Genomic DNA, 22181 nt, shown 5'->3' with positions numbered 1-22181 from the left:
GAGTACAGGAAGCAACTGAACTATTCCTCTCTCCCCCTTCCTCTCTTTCTAAAATCACTACAAACACATCCTCCAGTGAAGATTTAAAATAATAAAATAAAATAAAATGATAAAATAAAAATAAATGAATAAGAGATAGTTACAGCTGAAGGAGTAAACCTGGGAAAACACTGGCTTTGTTTACAGAGGACAAAAATAATAATGATGAGATGAGAGTATGTCTAAATGAATCCAGGATTGCCAAATATGGTGATTCAAAACTGATAGGAAGTAACTCAAATTCCTTAAGTGCAGTGAGAGAATGTGTAACTAAGGGGGGAGAAATTAAATTCCTGAAGTGCAGCGAGAGTGTGATCGGGGAGAAGAGAAATTCCCTAAATTGAGATAAAGCACAGAAGGAACAAAGACAATTATGAAAGACCTTTTATCTGGTAGTATCCATTCGAGACAAAATCCTGCCTGCCTACTTGCCCCTAAAAGCTTGCTTGCTATCCCCCTAGTTGCCATCAGGGTTATTACTATAACAAGAACCAGGAATTAACCATGTAGTTTAACATAGATAACATGGCAGTACTGTGTGTCAGGATGGGGAAGGCATCTTTATTCAGATTCCTTAACCCCCTAAATCTACAAATTCCAATGACAGCTCTGCTGTTAGATTAACTCTTCTTCTTTCACAGAATTCTGCCCATTTGTCCTATACATTTTTGCTTTTAATAAAAGCCCAGTCTTCCTATTACCTCAACTTACACTTCTGAATATGGACATACCTCACTTTATTGTACTTTTCTTCATTGTGCTTCACGGAGGTTGTGTTGTAGACAAATTGAAGGTAATACATTCCACCAGTGAAAAGACTGACTTGCTTTATTGTGACACTTGCTTTATTGTGATAGTCTGAAATGGAGCCTGAAATACCTTAGATGCATGCCTATAAATAGAATTATCCACTCTATCAATCAATCTCACCCTCCTCTGTCAATTTCCAATCAGTCCCTAAATCTCAACAAATCTGAGCATGAATAAGAAGACTTTACACAATTTGGCCTCTGCTAACTTTTACAATATTCTCTTCAGTCATATATACCCTATATTTTAGCCATCCTATTCTCTGAAATCTATTTTCTTTTACATTTTCATTTTTTTGCTTATTATTATTATTTTATTAATTTCTAGAATAGAGAGTGATAAGTTAATAATTTAATTTTGAATGTTTTGGCCAAAAGAAAAACTTGGGTTATAATTATATATTAAAGTACAATTATTTTAATATATTTTAATATGTATAAATATTAATATGTAATAAAGTATGCAGCATATACAATTATTAAGCCTACAAAAAACACACTATTTATTACTCCACTATACTTATATAAATATTTAGAGTTAGTAATTTATATGCACACTGGAACCATCAAATGCTAATTATTGTTTAAATAATATTTAATAATGACTTCTTTGTAACTTTTAATAACAGTAGCAAATATGATTAAACATAATTAAACATAGCCACTGGTAGATGAATGCCTAAAAGTCCATGTATGATTTTTTGGGGGAATTTTTGTAGTTACTCAAGATGTTTGGGTAATATAGCAATTTCATTGAAGACATGGTTGGTCATAAAAACTGGGCAATTCTGTGCTTTATAACTATAGAGTTATGACTTTATTATGTACTTTCACTGTCTTTGCTTATAACTCCAGTATAACATTTATTTTGTTTTGCCCTTTAAAACAGCTATCCAAATAAGCATGATGATCCATTAAGACCAGAGTTTGTAGAGTGTAAGTGTAAATTTATTATGTATAAATAGGTAATGGGAGCACAATCATTGTTTGATGGAGTCATAAGATAATATTTGTGGTTCTCTCAGAAACATAAGACACTTTAACCCTTAAATCAATGATGCTGCCTACCTCGCTCTCAAATTTACCCCCAAAAGGCTACCTCCATGGGTTTTGAAGTTGCAACTATTCCATTATTTTCTGGATTATTGCAATAAGGTATTAAATGATCTCTGCAGCTGGATTTGTCTTTCTTACAATTGCTCCTTTACAGTGATATCAGATTGATCATTCTAATGTAAATCTGATCAGATCACTCCCTGCTTGTCCCTACTTCATTAGCCAGGATTGTGACCGAAAATCAATGTCACATACAAAATGGAGAATTGAGAAGAGTTAAATGAAGGGGGCTGTTTTCAAAGAACAGCAAGACTCAATGAATGGTAACCCAGCACCATCAACAGAAGAAAGCCACCACCACAAGGTGTCCTGAAAGGGAAAGTGGAGAGAGCCTTCAGAGCTGTAGCTTCAGAGCATGACCACCAGAGGAGACTATGGTCCTCAGTAGAGGAATGCAGCATGGTCACAGCCAATTGACTTAGACCTGGCCACCCAGAAGAAGAGCAGACAAGGAAGTTTTGCACCACATGAGTAATGAAGGAGTACCCAACTGCCATCTATAAGAAAGAAAGAGTGAAAAAGGCAAAGGATGGAGTTCGACAAAAATGTGATTCCAGAAGAGGGTTAGGCTCAGTCTAATTCCCTAAAATGCTCTAGAACATAAAAAGTGGACAGAGATTTTCCTGTTCAGAGAAAAGAGGGCTGCAGTGTCATGTCTGTACATTAGTTAGTCATTGGCTATTGGCTTACTCCTGGGGAGAAGACAGCTTAACTTCTCAGAAATCTCTGGTTATGGCAGCTTCAATCAGCCTAGAGCCGTGGTAGGCAAACTGCGGCTCATGAGTCACATGCAGCTCTTTGGTCCCTTGAGTGTGGCTCTTCCACAAAATACCACAGCTTGAGCAAGTTTATTTTGAAGAAGTGGCGTTAGAAGAAGTTTAAAAAAAAAATGGCTCTCAAAAGAAATTCCAATTGTTGTACTGTTGATATTTGGCTCTGTTGACTAATGGGTTTGCCAACCACTGGCCTAGAGCAATCTTCCAGGGAAATATGTCTGTTTGACTAGTTATCAGCCTCATCTTGCAGCCAGCAGGGGATGGGTACACCAGTCCAGCAAATCTAGAGAGGTCCCAGTAGCTTCTGCCACAGTCCACCATTTACATTTCTCAGGTCCATTTGCTCTCATAATAAGTTCTTCCCATCTGTTCTCAGTTTATTCTGAATATGGGTTGATCTCAATTTCTGGGAAAACTTGTGAGAGGAGCATTAGCAGGGTATATTATAGCCTTCTTTGCTGCATTTGGTTTCAAGTTTGTAAGTGATACTCATAATCTCATTCTCCTACCCTTCTACATTTCCTTTATTCTTACCTAGAAGTTCAGATGGCCTTGGTAGCTTGTTTGGTGAGATTACTCAGACTCTCACTCCTGAAAAACGTGATACTCTGATTAGCATACCCTTCCAGGCAGTGATTACTATACTTATTTATTTATAAAGTAAGGCGTGAAAGTACCAAGAAATAGGTATAGTTCATTTGAACTATCTATGTTTTAATATAAAATTATTTAGTATTGTTTCTCCATATCCCTATTTAGCAACCCTACTTCCTTATGATAATCAGGTTAAAATATCCCAGTGTATACAGTTGTGTCAGTATGGTAACTCCTTTCTTTATATCCTTGCTGAAGAACTGTGATCAGATGTCAGCCATGGCTTAAGTTTAGTGGAACTGGCAAACAGGAGCTCTAGACATATAGGGTCTAAAGTTAAAGAGACAGGAAACACAGCTTCTCCCAGTGGGGCCCTGGAGTGGTGAAGTAAGGCCACCACTTCCTCCATTTATTGGTTTTTTAACTCATGTGTTCTACCTATTTGGGACATGGCATCATTAAATTGTTTTAGGATAAATGGACTGCTCTCTGAAGGATAATGTCCCTAATCTCCAAGTTGGCACTACAGCTCTGCTTTTAAATGGGCATTTCTGGTCTCTAAATGATTCAATACACCGTAGACCATTGGATTCTTTTGCTATGCTCCTACCACCATGCCTCTTTTGCCACTAAAAAGGTTACTTGGCTTGCAGTGATATTATTAAGAATCCCATCCAATGAGATTATTATGTGAGTCTTTGTATGTGACACTGACTGATCCTGCTGGTTAGAAAGGTCAATATATACTTGCAATATGTGTCTTACTGCTCAGGACAAATTGTTGTCCTTGCCAGGATGAGAGGAATCCAGTGTTATCAACTTGCTTCCAAGTACCTGATTGGTTTCCTTAAAGGAGGTATCATAATAGGAGCTCACCATTAACATTTGTTCCTGGATAGTTTGGGCTTTTAGCTGTGGAATTAGCTAGATCAGTTTCAGTGAAAGGGAGCTTATGCTATTGGGTCCATAGCTAGTCTCCACCTCTGTCACCTTGGCTATTCCATTCATGAGTCCATTGAGCAAGCACAGAGGTTGGTTTATAATCTGCTGGATTATCTCCTAACCTGGTTGTTTTCCATGTCTTGACAGTGGGTGCTCTTTGATGAGAGCCAGTATTAGATGGTAAATCTCTCTTACTTTGTTCCCATTAACATATGCCCATCCACATTCTTACTCCCTGAACCTCCTCATCCTGAGTCTATCAATTTTGCTCTTGGAGAGCTCTAACCAGTGAACCAAGCCATTCACCACTACATACACCTTCATGCATATTCTTATTTTTGAGTTAAAAATTAAGTAATGAGTAATACTGACCAAAGTCCTATCTACTGTATAGGTTTTCTTATTACTTCTGTCTTTCAAGGCTGCCCTTGAGTGGAGCTGTATTAAAAGCCCATTTTTAGTCCTTGAATCAAGAATGAGTTGTTTTTGTCCTCTAGTAAGCTAGTCATAAGGAGTTTCCCAAAAGCCTATAGTATGAGCTGTTGAGACTGTGTTATGTGACATGGAAGTCTGGGATCATTCGTTTAGCTTATATATGACATTCGGACCTACTTAAGGTTGATTGAAATGTAACCCTTCCGTTTTATAAAAATTGCTGCTGGCATTGCTAACATTTATGACTTGGTGAGTTTAATAGTAACCATTCACAATAAGCAGCTCTGATTTCATGGTTGTTTGTTGTCACTTGGTCAGATGTTTACTCTTTCTGTGATCCTGGCTACAGAGGGGAAATTAGACTACTATTTCACAATGAATATAAGGAAGAATAAGTCTGAAATAAAGGAGATCTTTTAGGACACCTCTTAATATCACCATGGGCTGTAATTAAGGTCAATGAAAAATTACAACCCAATCAAAGCAGAAACACTAATAGTCAGACTTTTTAGGACTGAAGAACCATAGCCAGCTGAGGTGTTTGCTGAAGGCAAAGAGGAAAGAGAGTGGGTAGTGGAAGGTAGTTATAGATATCACTTATGATCATGTAACAGTTATAAATACAAGGACTATAATTGTCAAGAGTTTTTCCTTCTAATTTTGTTGGGAATATATTTGTGTATATATACATATATGTTAAGCATATATCTTTTGTTTTATTTATTCTCTTATTCCTTATCATATAACATAAGATATAGTGACTTTATATCAATATTTAAGTTAATTGTTAATTTTGCATCATAGCATTTAAGTTATAGGATATTAGGAGAAGAGTAAATATCACTCAAAAACATTATTTTTCTTCAGTTGCATACCAGGATAGTTGTATCATGTAAAGTGGAATTATTACCTTGTTATTGTCTGTATTTGGAAATTAAGAATGTGTTAAGAAGATACATAGCCAAAATCAGTTTGGTTCAGTGGATAGAGGCTTGGCCTGCAGACTGAAAGGTCCCAAGTTCGATTCCGGTCAAGGGTTTGTACTTTGTTTGTGGACACATCCCCAGTAGAGGGTGTTCAGGAGGCAGCTGATTGATGTTTCTTTCTCATGGATATTCCTAACTCTCTATCTCTCTATCTTCCTCTCTGTAAAAAATCAATAAAAGTATATTAAAAAAAAAAGAAGAAGATACATATACTAGTAGATGCCAGTTGATGAGGGCTGGGATTTGATGATTAACTTTATGTTTAATTTAACTGAGCTAAGAGATGCCCAGAGAACTGGTAAAACAGTACATATGGGTGTATCTGTGAGGATGTCTTATGAAAAAAATAGCATTTGAATCAGTGCTCTGAGTAAAGAAGAGCTCTCTCACCAATGCAGGTGGGCATCATCGAATCCACTGAGGGACTAACTAAAACAAAAAGACAGGAGAAGAGTGAATTTTCTCTCTGCCTCAGATGAGACATTGACTGTTCCTTGCCCTCAGACATTAATGCTCGTGGTTCTCCAGCCTTTGGATATGGACTGAATTCTACCACTGATTCTCCTGAATCTCCAGCTTGCAGACGGCAGATCATGGAATTTCTCAGCCTCCATAACTGAGCAAGCCAATTCCCATAATAAATTAATTGATGTACATTTATAGTTTATATATAAAATACATTTTGTATTATGTATATTTATGCACATTAGTATAACATATTATGATTTACTTATATTTATGTTTCATATGTTGTTTATGCTTATATACTTATATTACATATATATATATATATATATATATATATATATATATATATATATATATATATATATATATATATATATATAGTTTCTGTTTCTCTGGAGAGCCCTGACCAATACAATATACTATGCCAGGTGGCATTCCAGCAGCTGCATTTTAAATAGTGTTCTCTAGTATAAGTGGCAAGATCCTGCTCCAGAATCTCAGTTGTCTGCTTTGAAACTCTTCTGTTGGGACTTGTCAGAGACTCCACATGTATTTTCATCTCCTACAGATAACTCTTGCACCATTAACTCAAGTTATAGGACTGCTTGTACTATAGCCTGGACATGCCCTCTCTTGCACAAGGCCCTCACTGAAAACTGGCAGCTTCCCACATAACTTGCTAAATCACTCAGCGCAGTATTTGCAAGTGTGATATGTGCTGCACTTTGCTTCTTTTTTAGTGATAGGATACACAAGGTGCAATGCTTTCCACTTTACTTTGGAGGGAATAGCCCAGTGTGCCTCAGACCACTGAATCCCAAAAACTGTCAGATATAATAAGCCAAGGAACTTTTGTATAGCTTCTCTTTTCTATTCTCTGAAGTACATATCTTATCATGGCATCTGAGTTGTACCTGGGCTGTAAATTCAGCCTTTTCTGAAGTTCTGCTGCTCTTTTTACTAATGACTGTTCAGCAGCTCAGTATGTCCTTCGCTGCAGGTTACAAGGATCTCTCTAAAAACTTAAGGAGGACCTCTGAATTTCACACATAGCTTTAAATTGATGACCAATCAGGTTCTCTTCTGAATGCTTTAACAGGGACACATATATGGCCACCCAATTCTTCATTCCTTACTTCATTATTTACCCTGTTCTCTCAAATATCAGAGATACTTTAGGAGGTTATTCATCACCATTGCCTTAGTAATTATACTGCTATGACATTCAAGAAACTATCAACACTCTACTTAGCACAAGAAACAGGGTCTTCATTGTTATCCAACTGGTATATAAATCAACTCCAGAATTAAATCTTCAGAGTTTACTTTACAGAACCATTTCTAGTACCAACTATCTTAAATCAGCTTCTCTAGAAGATAAGTCTGGGTATAGAATCTTATGCAAATGATTTATTCAGGGAGTGCTATTAGGACAAACCTTTAAAGGGATAGAGGAAGCAGGATATGACTAGGGAAGAAGCTAAACAAAGATGTGGTTTCAGAAGAATTGCATCCTCAACCCAAACACATGAGGAGCTCTGGAGTCTCAGCTGTTTACAGAGATTATTCTGTCTAGTTCCAAGAGACCAAGAGGACTGGCCAGTCACACCCTTGCATTGGTCAACCACTGATAAATTGGAGGGTTGAATAACTTCCTGGGCATCTCATGGTAAGATGGCCTTCATGAGCCAAGGGTTCTCCTTATTGCTGCTAAAAAAACAAAAAAAAAACAAAACAAAACAAAAAAAAAAACAACTAGTTAAGAACAACCTGCAGCTCCTGTACATTGAGTGTACCATCTTGATAAAAAAGATAGGGCAGAACACAAATAGCATCTGCCACATTGCTTTCCTCTACCCCTCTGGTTTCCTGAAGGTGCTTCTCTTTGGTCAAAGTCAGATGGCAAAAGAGACCCCAGATGCAACTATAAAGATTCACCTCCTGGAACACAGGGCAAAGTGGAGAATATTGCAGAATGGATATAGAGGAGCACACAGAAAATATCCAGTGCTTCTACATAAAAGCATTCAGAGCTTCCAAAAAAGCCCACAGTCCTCAACATGGAGGGCTCTTCAGAGCCTCTCTTCCTTGCACGCCTTGAGGCTTTATATTTCATGGCTTCCTAAACAGATAATAACATATATTCATGCTAAAATTTCTCAGATTTTCATTTTAGAAACACTTTTCTTCTTCCCAGGTGTTGCCCTCCCCACTCTCAGTACCTCCTTCTGCCACCTTACCACAACTTCTCCCTAGTGTGCTCAACATGAAGTTTTATCCTAACAACAACCACTATGTACTCTAGCTCTTTACAGGTCTATTGCTCAAATAGATTTTTAATTACTTGAGAAAAGGGATGGTTTTGTTCTTGCATTGCTTTGGCACAGAGTAACAATAAGTGAATGAATGGATGAAAAAATAATGATTTATTCATATTCTTCAAGATTCAATTTTAAGTAACATATTTTAATAACAGTTATGGCCTTTCCTTCCTGTCTCAAAATGTCAGTGCTCCTCCCTCTGTTTCCTTAACCTTTTACCTACATTCTTCATAGAACTTACCCTAAGCATTACAACGGTATATTCAAGTACCTCTCACCCCCAATGGAATATAAGACTTTCATTATTTTATATACAGTGCCTGGGAAATAATAGGTCCTTTAAGAATATGAAAGATGAATAAATGATTAACTGAACGACTGTAATAGACAGTGAAAACCCATATAATCTCCAGGAGAAAGAGTATACTTTTCATTCTCAGAATAAGAGGAAGTATTTAAAATTAGAATGAAATTTTAATGTGTGGCTTGTTCAGTGGGCTGCAAAATAGTTAACAGCATATAATGAGGAGACAGATGATAGACAGGTAAATAGATAAAAAATACAGATCCATATGGATATACAGATAGAGATCTAGTAGTTTTACCTAATTAGTTCTCAATCTCTATATAGGAAAATATATGTAATTTTATCTATAGTTTTTGTGTAAGGATGCATTTAAGTTATAGTGTTTTAAGGTACTCATCACTAATAATTTATTAATGAATTTAGAATATCATTGGTCCAAAGGGTTTTAAGAATCTTTGTGACCTCTAGAATAATGCCCTTTAGACAAAATAATTTTAAGACACCTTGATCTCAAAGCTTTGGCTTCTTAGAGTTCTCAAATCTAAGGTTTATTTCAGTCAAAAAGCTCCTTCTTGGAGGATTTAAGGAGAAAAAACCTTGATTTTATTCATTGGGATGAGTTTTCAGTGAGCTCCTGCATGACACACACATTGATGCCACAGCAAAAAAAAAGTCTCAGTTGTTTATGAACTTTGTTGAGTACAAAGGTTTATATGCAAAAAGTCAAGTAGTTTTTTGGGAAAAAAATTTGTAGCCTTTCTAATAACAATAATAATCCTGTGTTTTTCTAAGTATATGGTTAAAATAAAGCAGGGAGATGAAAAGTTGTTTAAACATGTTCTTTACTAATAATTACTCTTAGTCTAACCCAACTGGAAATACAAGTGTTCTCTGGGCATCCCTCCTCCTTCTACTCTTGATTCTTTTTTTTTAAAATATATTTTATTGATTTTTAACAGAGAGAAAGGGAGAGAGATAGAGAGATAGAAACATTGATGACATCGACCAGCTGCCTCTTGCACACCCCCCATCTGGGATGTGCCCACAATCAAGGTACATGCCCTTGACCAGAATTGAACCTGGGACCTTTCAGTCCGCAGACCTATGCTCTACCACTGAGCCAAACAGGCTTTGGCTACTCTTGATTCTTAATAAAGCAATGGTATGCAGCCATAGTTGCCAGGCTTAGACTATTTTTACACTCCCCTCACCCTTCTTTTTTTTTTTTTTTTTAACCTGTTCAGTCATAGTGTCTCTTAATTTGTAATAAAAATAAAGCTGTGCTTTGCCATCTCTGATTAGGTTATCTCTCTTTGGTCTTCCTGTACATACTGTTTTGTTTCATTTGGGTTTAAAATGGAACAATGCTATCCTGCTCAATATTGTGCTTAAAAAAAAATCTTATCTCTTCTCTCTCAATTCACACACACACAAAAAAAAAAATAATAATAATAATACGAGTATGTAAGGACCTAGAGATAATTTTATCTGCTCTCTTATCTATGTAAAAAAAAACAAAACAAAAAAAACACATAAATTTAGAGAAATTTCATAGGTGAGTAGATGTCTATATTAGAAAGAGGACCCCTCTTTTCTAATTAATATTTCCTACATACCCTTCATTTATTCCATACTACTACTTACTTAAAGTGCTATTAATGTCTCTATAACTCACCCCCTCATGATTTCATACATGTAAACTCTTAGAATCTTAGACCTCAGTGTCTGGTGTATATTAAGTATGAGCTATTATTATCTTTCTATTACTAATTGATTCTGATTCCACCTGCTATAACCTCTATCTTATCTATTTCCATTGAAAGGAAATTAATGAGAAGAAATATTTTAATATCACTATTTGCCCTTTCTCTATAATAGAAGTGTCAGAGATGAAAGAAAATTAGTAAAATGTATATGAAAATAATATATAAATTGATGTATAAATAAATAATAACAGCATGATATAACAACAACAAAGACATGATATAAAAACAAAAACATGATACCATGATATAAAAACAACATCGATAAAAAACAATGACTGATAAATTGATTAAACTTATTCTAATATCTCCCTGTATACCACATTAAGAGTAAAAACACTTTCAGAGTGCTTGACTAATTTCCCTTGTGATGAAGTATGTACAACTTTAACTTAAACGGCACACACTCTTCAAATACAAGAGAAAACAACATATAACTGACCATGTCCCAAAACAGGTTCAGGAAGGAATATTCCTACTCTGTCTAGAGTTTGTCCTTGTGATTTATTAACAGTCATCACACATGCTGCCATCACCGAAAACTGTCTTCGAATTAATTTAAATGAGAGGCCAGTGTCAGACTGGGACAAATCAATTCTTGGAATCAGAACAACTTCTCCTTCCACAGGTCCTGTTAATACTTCAGCTTCAATTATGTTAGGCTGCAATCCTTTGATAATAAATCTAGTACCATTACAAAGACCCCATGAACTATTAAGATTTCTTAGTATCATCATGATTGCATCTACTTTCAATTTTAATTTATGACATGGCATTCTCGAAGGAGTAACACTATTTAAAAATTCAATGGGAAATTTTTTTTTTCAGCATCATCCATCAAATCTATGCAATCATCACTCAAATAGGTGTGACAATGTCCATGGAGTATATCCAAAATTTCATCATTTAATGTATGAATGTGCTCATTTTTTGGACAAAGAATTGTATGTTTAGATATATTTTAAATATTATCTATAGATACACTATTTCCAAAGGTAGCTTCAATAATAGATCTGTTACAAATCATTTCACTAATATCCATTTTATTAGGGAATTTCAATAATATCTATTTCTAAATGAAAACTGCTATCAAGTTTGCCATCTTCAAATTTTACTAACCATTCACTATAAGCAGAATCCTCTGATCTCATATTGGGTTTAAGAGACAATTAGCACCAGAGAGAGCTTTATATGTACTGTGCATGTGAGTCAACATTTATTTTTAAATTGCCAGTGCACATCGTATGTACTGCCCAGTGGGTCAGTCATATTGTCAGACATACGTACAGACAGTCACATAGCCTTTTATATATATTCCAGAGGCCCGTTGCACAAAGATTCATGCAATAGGCCATCCTTTACCTGACTGCTGGCACCGGTTTTCCTCCAGCACCTGGGACCTAGGCCTTCACACTGGCCGCCGCCTTCTGCCTTCACTCTGGCTGAAGTCTGCAGGCTTCTTGCTGACTCCAGCCACAGTCTGCAGGTTTTGCTTCGCTCAGGCCAGAGCACAACTCCTATACCTCCCTCTGCCCCCTACTCTCCCCTTCATAGCAAGCATTCTGCCTTGCTCAGCTGCTCTGGGCAGGGCCAACATCATCTTTATCCTGTTAATTTGCATATTCCCTCCTGATTGGCTGCTTGGCATCACAGAGGTATGATAAATTTAAATATTTATTTTTTATTAATGTAGATGGATTGTCAATGTGTATCATACATACTGGCGGATCAGTTGGTCAGATGGTCAGACAGATGGTCAGTCACTTAGCCTTTTATATATAGATTTTCCTTATAATTAACTGATTTAAATTATTTCATGATGTGTAGTCAAAATTTTTTGTTAAATCAGAAACATACAAGTAATTATCTGTAATATACTTACTTAGCATCTCTCTTTAAGGAAAATCATTGTTCTTTATAAAACATTTATTACTTATTAAGGTGGGTAGAATAATAGCTCCACCACCAAAAACATATGTGTCTTATTTCCACAACCCTAGGGATATGTTACATATTTTGACAAAGAGGAATGAAGTTTCATATGGAATTGACAGTGATAATCAACTGACCTTGAGAGGTGGAGATTATTTTGGATTATCCCCAGTAGGCCCAGTAGTATTATAAGGTTCCTTATAAATGGAAGAGGGAAGCAGAACAGAGAGAACCAAAAAGAAGGCAAGAAGAAAAGTTGTTGACTGAAAATGGAGGAAGAGAATCAATGCTGGTGGACTGTGGAATCTAGGCTCTGCAAGGACAAGGAACAGAGACTCCAGATAGGAACTGAGTTCTGCTGATAACCTAATACTAGCCCAGTAAAACTTATTTTGTTCTTCCAAATTACAGAACTTTAAGATAATAAATTTGATGTTTTAAGCTATTAAATTTGTGGTAATTTATTATCATATCCATAGAAAAATAATACACTAATTTTTAGAGGGACAGAAAAGTTCAAAATTATAGAATCTGTACATTTGGTCAACTCTATTATAGAACCATAACCAGGACACTCTCAGACAGTGCTGACCACGGAAAGAATCTGAGATGTTTGGTACTGTACATCTGCTTTGTTCAGAATGAAGCCCTCATGATATGGGTCCCTTGATATGTGGCAAAAACAACAGAGAAATTGAATTTGTAATTTTAATTAATTGAAATTTAAATAGTCACATGTGATGAGGGGCTACCAAAATGGATGGCACAGTTAACATCTGGATTATAATTAAATGGTTTTCCCTGATATCCTACCTATGAGTTGAAAGACAATTCTCATAAAATGATAATCTAGCAAATTAGAAACAAGCGTTTGCATGTTCTACGTACTAGAGCTATGTTTAGTAAACTACTTACTTGGTAAATATTTAATGAAGCTTGTGGGAATGTGGTGGTAGCCACCCATTAACAGGAAAGAGGTAAAGTAAGACAGTTACTGGGAGAAGATAATTTTGTGCAGCCCAATGAAAGGTGGCTTGATCTCTGCCCTTGTGAAGCCAGAGGTATCCAACCAGAAAATCTCTGGCATCTAATGTCCCTGACCCACAAATGTGTGGTATTACAGGTCAAAATAATAGAAAATCAGTTTTAACTTCACTCTTAACTGTGAGAATTTTGCAATGTTGTGTTCTTTGTCCTCTTCTAATTTCCCATGTTTACTAATTGATTCTGATTCCACTTGCTATAACCTCTATCTTATGCAACTTTCATAGAAAAGTAGTCTTTTCTAAGATTTTCTCAAGGAGGTGACATGGGTTGGAGGAGAGGGCAGATATTATTCTGAGACTTTAGTTTTTAATTTGTAGAAAGTACATATGCACACATGCCTTTGGAACATTAATTTTAGTTAGTTTTGATTAGTTTTCTATAGGTTATGTGATTTAACTTGTTTTCTTATACTTCATTTTACATCATGATAAGGCAGCTTCTCCCATAACACTCTTACCTCCACCCCATTTTCCATCCTACTATTACATACAAATTTGATCCTTACCATTTTTCTCCCTACACCAGTTATTGTAAGAGAGAGGACTTATTGAGCGGTTAATGTGTACTAGGCCTTCTTCTAAATGATTTATATAATAGCCCTCTCCTTACCACCATCCAAAGAAGGTAGTAATATTAGTGTCCTTGTTTTGCAGAGTAAGACACAAGGCATCACAAGGATAATTAGTAATTAATGTTGCCTAATGTTATGCAGCCAACAATCAGCCAAACCAAGACTGCAATGCAAGAAACCTGGGGCCACAACCATTGTGCCACAGTGACTTCACCAGCTGTTAACCATTTTGCCACAGTGACTTCACCAGCTTCATTATGACACACAGCCAGTGAACATTAGTTAGATGAATCATAATTAATTCGTTAATATTTTAAAATAGTGTAGTTAACCTAATAGTTTGATAACTAGTTTATTCCTTAGAGCCAACGTTTAGCCAATAAAATAATACTTTTTGGTAAAATGGAGGGAAAGCGAGTTTGTATTTCTTAAAGTCTCAGGCTGGGGAGCTAAGGGAGCATACAGTTAGAACTCAACAGTTAGATTCAGTTTTATATTCTTGAATTGGGAAATATTTGTGGCTAGTACACCTGGAATTGCATATAAGCAGCATTCTCCCAGGTTTGTGATCAATTGAGGGCGGGGGGGGGGGGAGGATGGAAGTATCTGTCCCACAATATGACAATAGTCCCTTAATTAAGCAGTTAACTGATCATCAGCATGCAACTGGTCTAATGCCATTATATATTTTTTCAACACATATTCTCCACTTTTCTCTCAATTTGGACCCTCTGGTCATGGCATCCAGCTCTCACCTAGAATATAGCCACACCCTTCTAACTTGAATGCACTCTTGCACCCCTCCACCATCCATCTCCACAATCCCTTTGCCATTCTTTGGAGTGAGGTGGAAAACCTGATTAGGTCTGGCTTCTACTTAACACCTTTTCATGTTTTTCTATTGTGCTCAAGAAAATATCCAAATAATCAGTTTCATCATTTGCAACTACATACAAATTGGAAATTATCTCAATGCCCATTATCCCTCCCTATCCCAAATCTTATTATTCCTCCATATAATATAGCAGAGCTACATTTTATATAGACTAAAATCATGCATAATATAATTGTCCTTGAAAATACCCCAGGAAGAAGCCATATTAAAGTCTGATACACTGTATAGATCCAAGAGGTTCAGTTTCTCCTCCATCTTTGCCATGAGATCAGAGTTCTGTTTCCCATCCAATACTCACTTTCAGGGGCACACATAATGTTTCTGTCTTGTGTTGGTGACCTAAACTACCCAGAATTTTATTTGTCAATGCTCAACTATTAAGCTGAGCCCACCAGCATTAAATATATATATTATCATTCTTGATGAAGCAAAACTATTTAAAATGGCATTAAAGCAGACAAAATTCATCTTCACCATCTCAGATAGGTGCATGCTTTTTTTGTGTCTCTAATGCCTCTGACTTCAATATCAGTCAAAACCACTCACCTACCCATTTCTACATGATTTCCACAGCCTTTCCATTAAACTGACTTCTGTCTCTGCCTCCTCCAGTCCCCAAAATCTTTCTAAAACACAAGTCTACTCAATTCTCTGTTAAAAATTCTGTGATCTTCTCCTTATTGTCAAGTGAATACGTTTCACACTCCTGAACATGGTATGCAAATCTGCTCAACTCAACTACTTACTACATGCACTTTCTCTGCACATGCTGGCACCAAAAAGCCTATAGGATTCAGAAAAGTGACATCAATGAATAGAATAGAAACAGCAGGTATATGGAGAAATGGGAGACCAGAGAATCCATCTAGAGCTGCACAGTGTGGCTACCTCTTTTTTTTTTTTTTTCAGAATCTACATTTTCAGGTGAAATCACATAGTTTTATAAAATTAAAGCTAATTTACATTTTGGAAATTAATGGGAAGTTAAAACTTGCATATTCAGGTCATTTCTAAGATACAGTTCACTCATCTGTAACTGCCACACATTTTAGTATCAAGTTTTTCCTTTGCCTAAGAGTGTAGTTCAAATATTTACAGAATTTCAACATGATGAAATCACAGCCTGCCTACCACCCTTTGCTCTATGGCCTTGGGACACTCACTGATTCTTTACAGTACATCTGTCACTTATCAAACACTCTCCATATCCCTGGTACAGGGCTCAGCATTTTATAGGCATTACCTTAATCAGTTGTGCTTATTTCTCACAGCACTGTGAGTTACATATATTTATTTTATTTTAAAGATGGGGGGAAAAGAGAGACACTGAGAGATTAATTAACTTGTCTAGTATCATTTCTAATGCTGAGAGAAAGCATTGTCATATCTTTAATTCTGTCTTATCCCAAAGACAGTTTTAAAAATTGTAATCTTCATTACATTGCCACCTCTTTTTGTTTTTATTTCCCAACCCACCACCACCTGAAACAGGATCTCTTTGAGCATCAAAACTCAGCAATGTGTGCTAATGTCTCAGATTCCTCACCACAAAGACAGGAGATCCATTCTTCACTGGTCCATCCATCTGTCCATTCATCCACTTAATTACCCAGCACTTACTGAGAACTGACTACTCAAGCTGATATGATTCTAATCTGGGAACTTGTTGAGGCTCAGCTTGTGGATATCACTATACTGGATGGTTTTGGAGAGTCAGGAAAGAAGAGGAACATGGGCCTGGGCTTCAGTTTAGTTCAGTGTTCTGCTTAAAGTTCTCTGCCTCAAGAGTTGGATCTACTCAATTTGAATGCCAACTCTGTCTTTTACCCATTATGAACCTTGGAGCAAACTATTTATTTGGGCCTTGGTTCCCTCATCTGTACTGATTGTTATTAACTCACTGGCTTTTTTGAGAATTGACTTCATATAAATAAAGCCCTTAGATTCTAAATAATCCTATGCATTAGTTTTATGATTAATTCCTTCTCCACATACCTAAGGTATGGTGGCCAATTTGGTCAGATATCAGTCTAGATGTTGCTGTGAGTATATTTTAAATATATAACTAACATTTTAATCAATAGACTTTGAGTGCGCAAATGTGGGTGAGCAAAGACTTTTGGGGTGGAGATAAAAAGAAATCCTCACCCTATCAGGGGTCCTCAAACTTTTTAAAGTGGGGGCCAGATCACGGTCCCTCAGAGAGCTGGAGGGCCGGACTATATGAACTACTAATTCCTACTGTAACACCTCGGCTGCGCTCACTGCCCAAAAAACCTGGCGGGCCGGATCAGACTCCTCTGCGGGCCGCATGTGGCCCGCGGGCCGTAGTTTGAAGACCCCTGCGAGTGGATAGAGTCGGCTTGCAGACTCAAGGGTCCCAGGTTTGATTTTGGTCAGGTGCATGTATCTTGATTGTGGGCACAATCAAGGCGGTGTGCAGGAGGCAGCTGATTGATGTTTCTCTCTCATCAATGTTTCTAACTCTCTTTCCCTCTCTGTAAAAAATAAATAAAATATATTTTAAAACAAGAAAAATAAATTATCTGTCAAGCTGAAATATTTGTGATTCAAGACAGCAACATTAACTCTCACCTGAAACTCCAGCCTACTTACACCCTATACAAATTTCAGACTTGGTAGTTCCCACATTACTTGAGCCAATTCCTTAAAATCTCTCTCTCTCTCTCTCTCTCTCTCTCTCTCTCTCTCTCTCTCTCTCTCTCTCTTCATATAACTTCATGTCTACTGCAGGGGTTTATCTATTATCTATCATCTATCTATCTAATCTCCTATTCTGTTTATCTGAAGAATGCTGATTATAACAGTTAGTGTTCCATTAAGAAGATTAAAAGTAAAATATCTTAGTAATTTGACCTTGATTCTTGATCAAATTAATGGGGTGTTTCTAGCATCCTAATAATTAAAAAGGAAAATTTTCTCCAAATAGAACACAAGCAAAGAGATAAAGTAAGGAATAGTATTAAAAAAATTGTAATCTTCATCGGCTTGTTTCAAAGTAGATTTTTATAACTTAAAAGGAAATTTTTTATGGTTGAAATTCTACTATTTTTCCCCTTTTGTTTCTGAAAAGATAGATTTGCTAGGCTAGGAGTTGAGGGGAGTGTCCAAAGGGCCTTTACAAAGTCCACCTGGTAATAAGGCAAAGACTTAACAAAAATCTTACACAAATGCCCAGCCAACATGGCTCAATGTTGAGCATTGACCTATGAACCAAAAGGTCACAGTTTGATTCCTGGTCAGGGCACATGCCCAGAATACAGGCTTGTTTCCAATCAATGATACTCTCTCATCATTGATGTTTCTATCTCTCTCCCTCTCCTTTACTCTCTAAACTCAACAAATATATATAAAAAAATCTTACACTAAGGATTTTTCCCCTTGACCCTCTGAAGAGCATCACTGATCTGCAGAAAGAACCATTTGGTACTATATCTTCATCCTTCCTATGTTCTTGGTCCATCCCCTCTCAGAAAGAGCCTTAAATACTAGCCATGGAAACTACACAGGACTTGGAGGGAACACCTGTTTAGGGCCTGGAAAAGGGATCTAGAAATCTCATCTAAATCCCCTATCCCTAATATGATGCCTTTTATATTTTTGAACACAAAATTGTACCTCCTTGTTAGAAATGCTGCATATTCTGTCACCGTGATTTAACTATGACATTCAGTGGGATTGTAATTGAATCAAAACAAGAAAGAGTCTTTCTCAACAAATGGGAGGATCATTTATAAATGGCAGGGTTAACAAGCTAAATGCATCTGTTTTGCTAGAAACAGCTATCATTCCATGTGCTTGCAAGCTAACTACTGTTCTAAGTTATGTACAGGTATCAACTTGCTTAATGACCACAATATAATGAAGTAGCATCTTACTCACCTGAAATAGGAACAGTCAAAGGCACAAGTACATTGTATAAATTTTGCAAAGTTATTCTACAAGTGATAGGGCTAGATTTCAAAATGTTTTTACTTGTAACTACTTATATCTCATCCCCTCTCAAAAACTCCAAAGGATTAAAGGACTGTTCACATAGTTATGACCAATGGTTTTGAGTATTCATAACCCTCACATTAGTAACCCTGAAATTTATGTTAAATTTTCACATTTGCACTTTCATCCCTTTTCCAAACCCTAAGTAATTACACAGCAGATTGCAGATTGTTTACAAGGAAATGTGCCATACATTCTGTTTTTAACACCTGAGAAGCCCTGAAAAGTCCATGTTAACATACATTGTCAGTAAGTGGAAAATTGACATCCCAAAGGCTTTCTTAGTATTTAACCATACCTGAGAATCTGCCAAGCTGGCTCTTGGGATTGTGTCTTTGTCCACACTCTCTTCCTGCACCCAGAGTCTCACCTGTACTTGCATGTCTTTGGGTGTCTCTTCTACTTTTTTCTGGTTCTCAGGATCACAGCTGAGCCCCAGCATCAGCCACATATGGGCACAGGGTAAGCCAGTGACAATGTGCTGTTCTTACCCAGACTTCCCTCCTGGGCAGCAGCACTCTCTCACGTGATCTGGATCCTCCTGGTGTAGAATCTTAGTGGGCAGCAGCAGACATTGTCAAGTGACTGGAAGGAGCAGAAGTAAGACAGTCACAGAGTGGACAATCTCACCACTGCCTGGAGGAAGACACACCTGATATGGTTGGCTAAACCCTAAAAGCCAATGGTTCTCTGTGGGGGCCTGAAGCTGCAGGGATCTCCCTTTTCCATGCCCTACATGGAAAGAGAGATGAATGAACCGGTTCTAAGCGGAGGTGCCAGGGATTAAGAAATATTAGAAATAAGGAGAAAAGACACAGAGATAGATTTCAAGCTGGGAGCTGGAAGGGCCTCAGACCTCCTCTGCTGGAGAGACTGACTGACAACCTCCTGAGCCACGCAGCACATCTATTTATACTCCAATCCAACAAGGGGTTTCACAGGAAAACAAGGAGCCTGGGAGAGCCCAGGTTCCACGCACTCCTTCCGCCTGATCAAACACATTAGTCAGGAACTAAGAACATCTCCACACTCCCAGGGCGGGAGTGCAACTGACATGATTCTGCCAATATTCCGGGACAAGTCAACAACAATCTATAGAATGTCCAGGTGTCTCCCCATTTGGCCCTTTACAGTTCTCCATCGATTTGGTTCACAGGGAACAAATGTAGGGCAGTATTTAAAAACATGGACACCAGGATCAATGGGTGCAGTTTGGAACCCCAGGGGTGCCAATTGCCAAATATGACCCTGGGTATGTGATCTGACTTCTAGGTGTCCCTGTCACCTTCACACAGGAGATAGTGCATGTAAAACTTGTAGATCAACACTGGATGAGGACAGTAAGTTACTCACAAGTGTCAGCTATTACTACTTAGAGTCATAAAGCTTTAGACTCAAGTGACCTTTTAGAAGTCAATTTCCAATTTTTATTAATAGGGAAACTGAGAACGAGAAAGGAAGTAATTTGTCTGAGGGTGCATAGCAGATTTTTCTATTCCACAGGCCAGGATATTTGCTGTACCATAATCAGCCTTTCTAGAAACTCCTTGGTCACAGAGCTGCCTCTATTGTTTATGCTCCCTATATGAAAGGCCAAATGTTTGTAAGTTGTTTTTCCTCCTCAGTTGGTGTATTTATGCTGAGCCATTCTCTCACCTACCAGTTCGTAGGAAAACACAGAAAACTAGACAGGCTTAGGGATGCCAGAGATGGGCATGGGTCACAGCAGGTAAACAGCATCCACCGCAGCCTCACAAACAGGGCTGTGGGTGATGAGGTAATCAGCTTCAGAGAGACTTGGGATAAAAAAACAAAAACACATGGGGCCACCCTGACCACAGAATTCATCCCTCCAAATCCCTGCCAACCATCGATTGTTAGAAACAGGCCCTCATGTATGATAGATTAAAAGGGCCTGTGCACAAGTATATTTATTAAACTCAACTTTTGTCTTCATTCATCCAATCTGAACAACAATGAAAACATTTTTAAAATATTATTATTTTTTTTAATTCTGAATTGATTGGAACAACAACAAAAAGATTATATGATTCACATGGTAGGGCTCTAGCCAGACTGCAAATTCTGAGGACCTCCTCTGAGCTCAGGAATCTTGGGGAATAAGAAAATCAAATGTTATTGATACTTTTTCTTCCATACACACACAGATGGCTACTGAATATCCATGGGGAACCTAAAAAGAATTACTGACCTCAGGCCGAGACTCAGGGGACTCATGCTGGATGCAACCTTGCCCTGGAGAGCTGACTTAGAGCCTGCCTTGGGTTTGGGGGAGGCTTTCCAAAGGGCAGTGCTCACTGGCTTTAATCTGTCTTACCCCTCATTAATTCTCTTTATTCAGCTCACATGTTTCCCCTCTTCATTTCTAGTCACCAAATCTCTCTGCAGACCTTTCCTTTGGATTTCAAACTTCAAAAGTCATCTAGAGCTAGACAGGTAAAGTGAAGGCTTGGGGCTTTGGATTTTTGTTTATAAATAAAACTTTTATTTATAGACCTTTTAACGTATTTTTATTGATTTCAGAGAGGAAGGGAGAAAGAGAGAGATAGAAACATCAATGATGATAGAGAGAATCATTGATTGGCTGTCTCCTGCACACCCCTTATTGGGTATTGAGCCTGCAATCCAGGCATGTGCCCTGACTGGGAATCGAACTACGACCTCCTGGTTCATAGATTGATGCTCAACCACTCAACCATGCAGCCAGGCTATTATAGACTTTTAAAAATGCCTTTTTAAGGACAGTCTTAGGATCACAGCCAATTGAGAAAGTACAGAGATTCCTATGGAGTCTGGGCCCCCACATATGCATAACCTCCCTCATTATCAACATCCCCCAAGTGGTAGAGGTTTTTCATTCTCCTTATTCACACTCTGAACTTCTTTATCTCTCCCTCCTCGTCACAAACTGGCAGCTCCCACAGTAAACATTGAGGCATATCTTGTTTTCTACTTCCATGTTTATTTCTGCCTCCAAGGTGTTCCTGTTTTTCATAAAACCATAGAAACATCTCCTCCCACCACACTCACACTACACACAAGAAACAGTTGGGAAAACATTTTAATTATTACAAACCACAACACCACTTAACTACAGAGAAGGGAGCTTTAGAAACCCATTGAAGAAAACAAAAGGCTCACC

Source organism: Pipistrellus hanaki (assembly GCF_964339955.1).
Source record: "Pipistrellus hanaki genome assembly, chromosome: 2".
Classification (NCBI taxonomy): domain Eukaryota; kingdom Metazoa; phylum Chordata; class Mammalia; order Chiroptera; family Vespertilionidae; genus Pipistrellus; species Pipistrellus hanaki.
The sequence above is the reverse complement of the archived record's forward strand: the minus strand, read 5'-3'. Positions refer to the sequence as shown.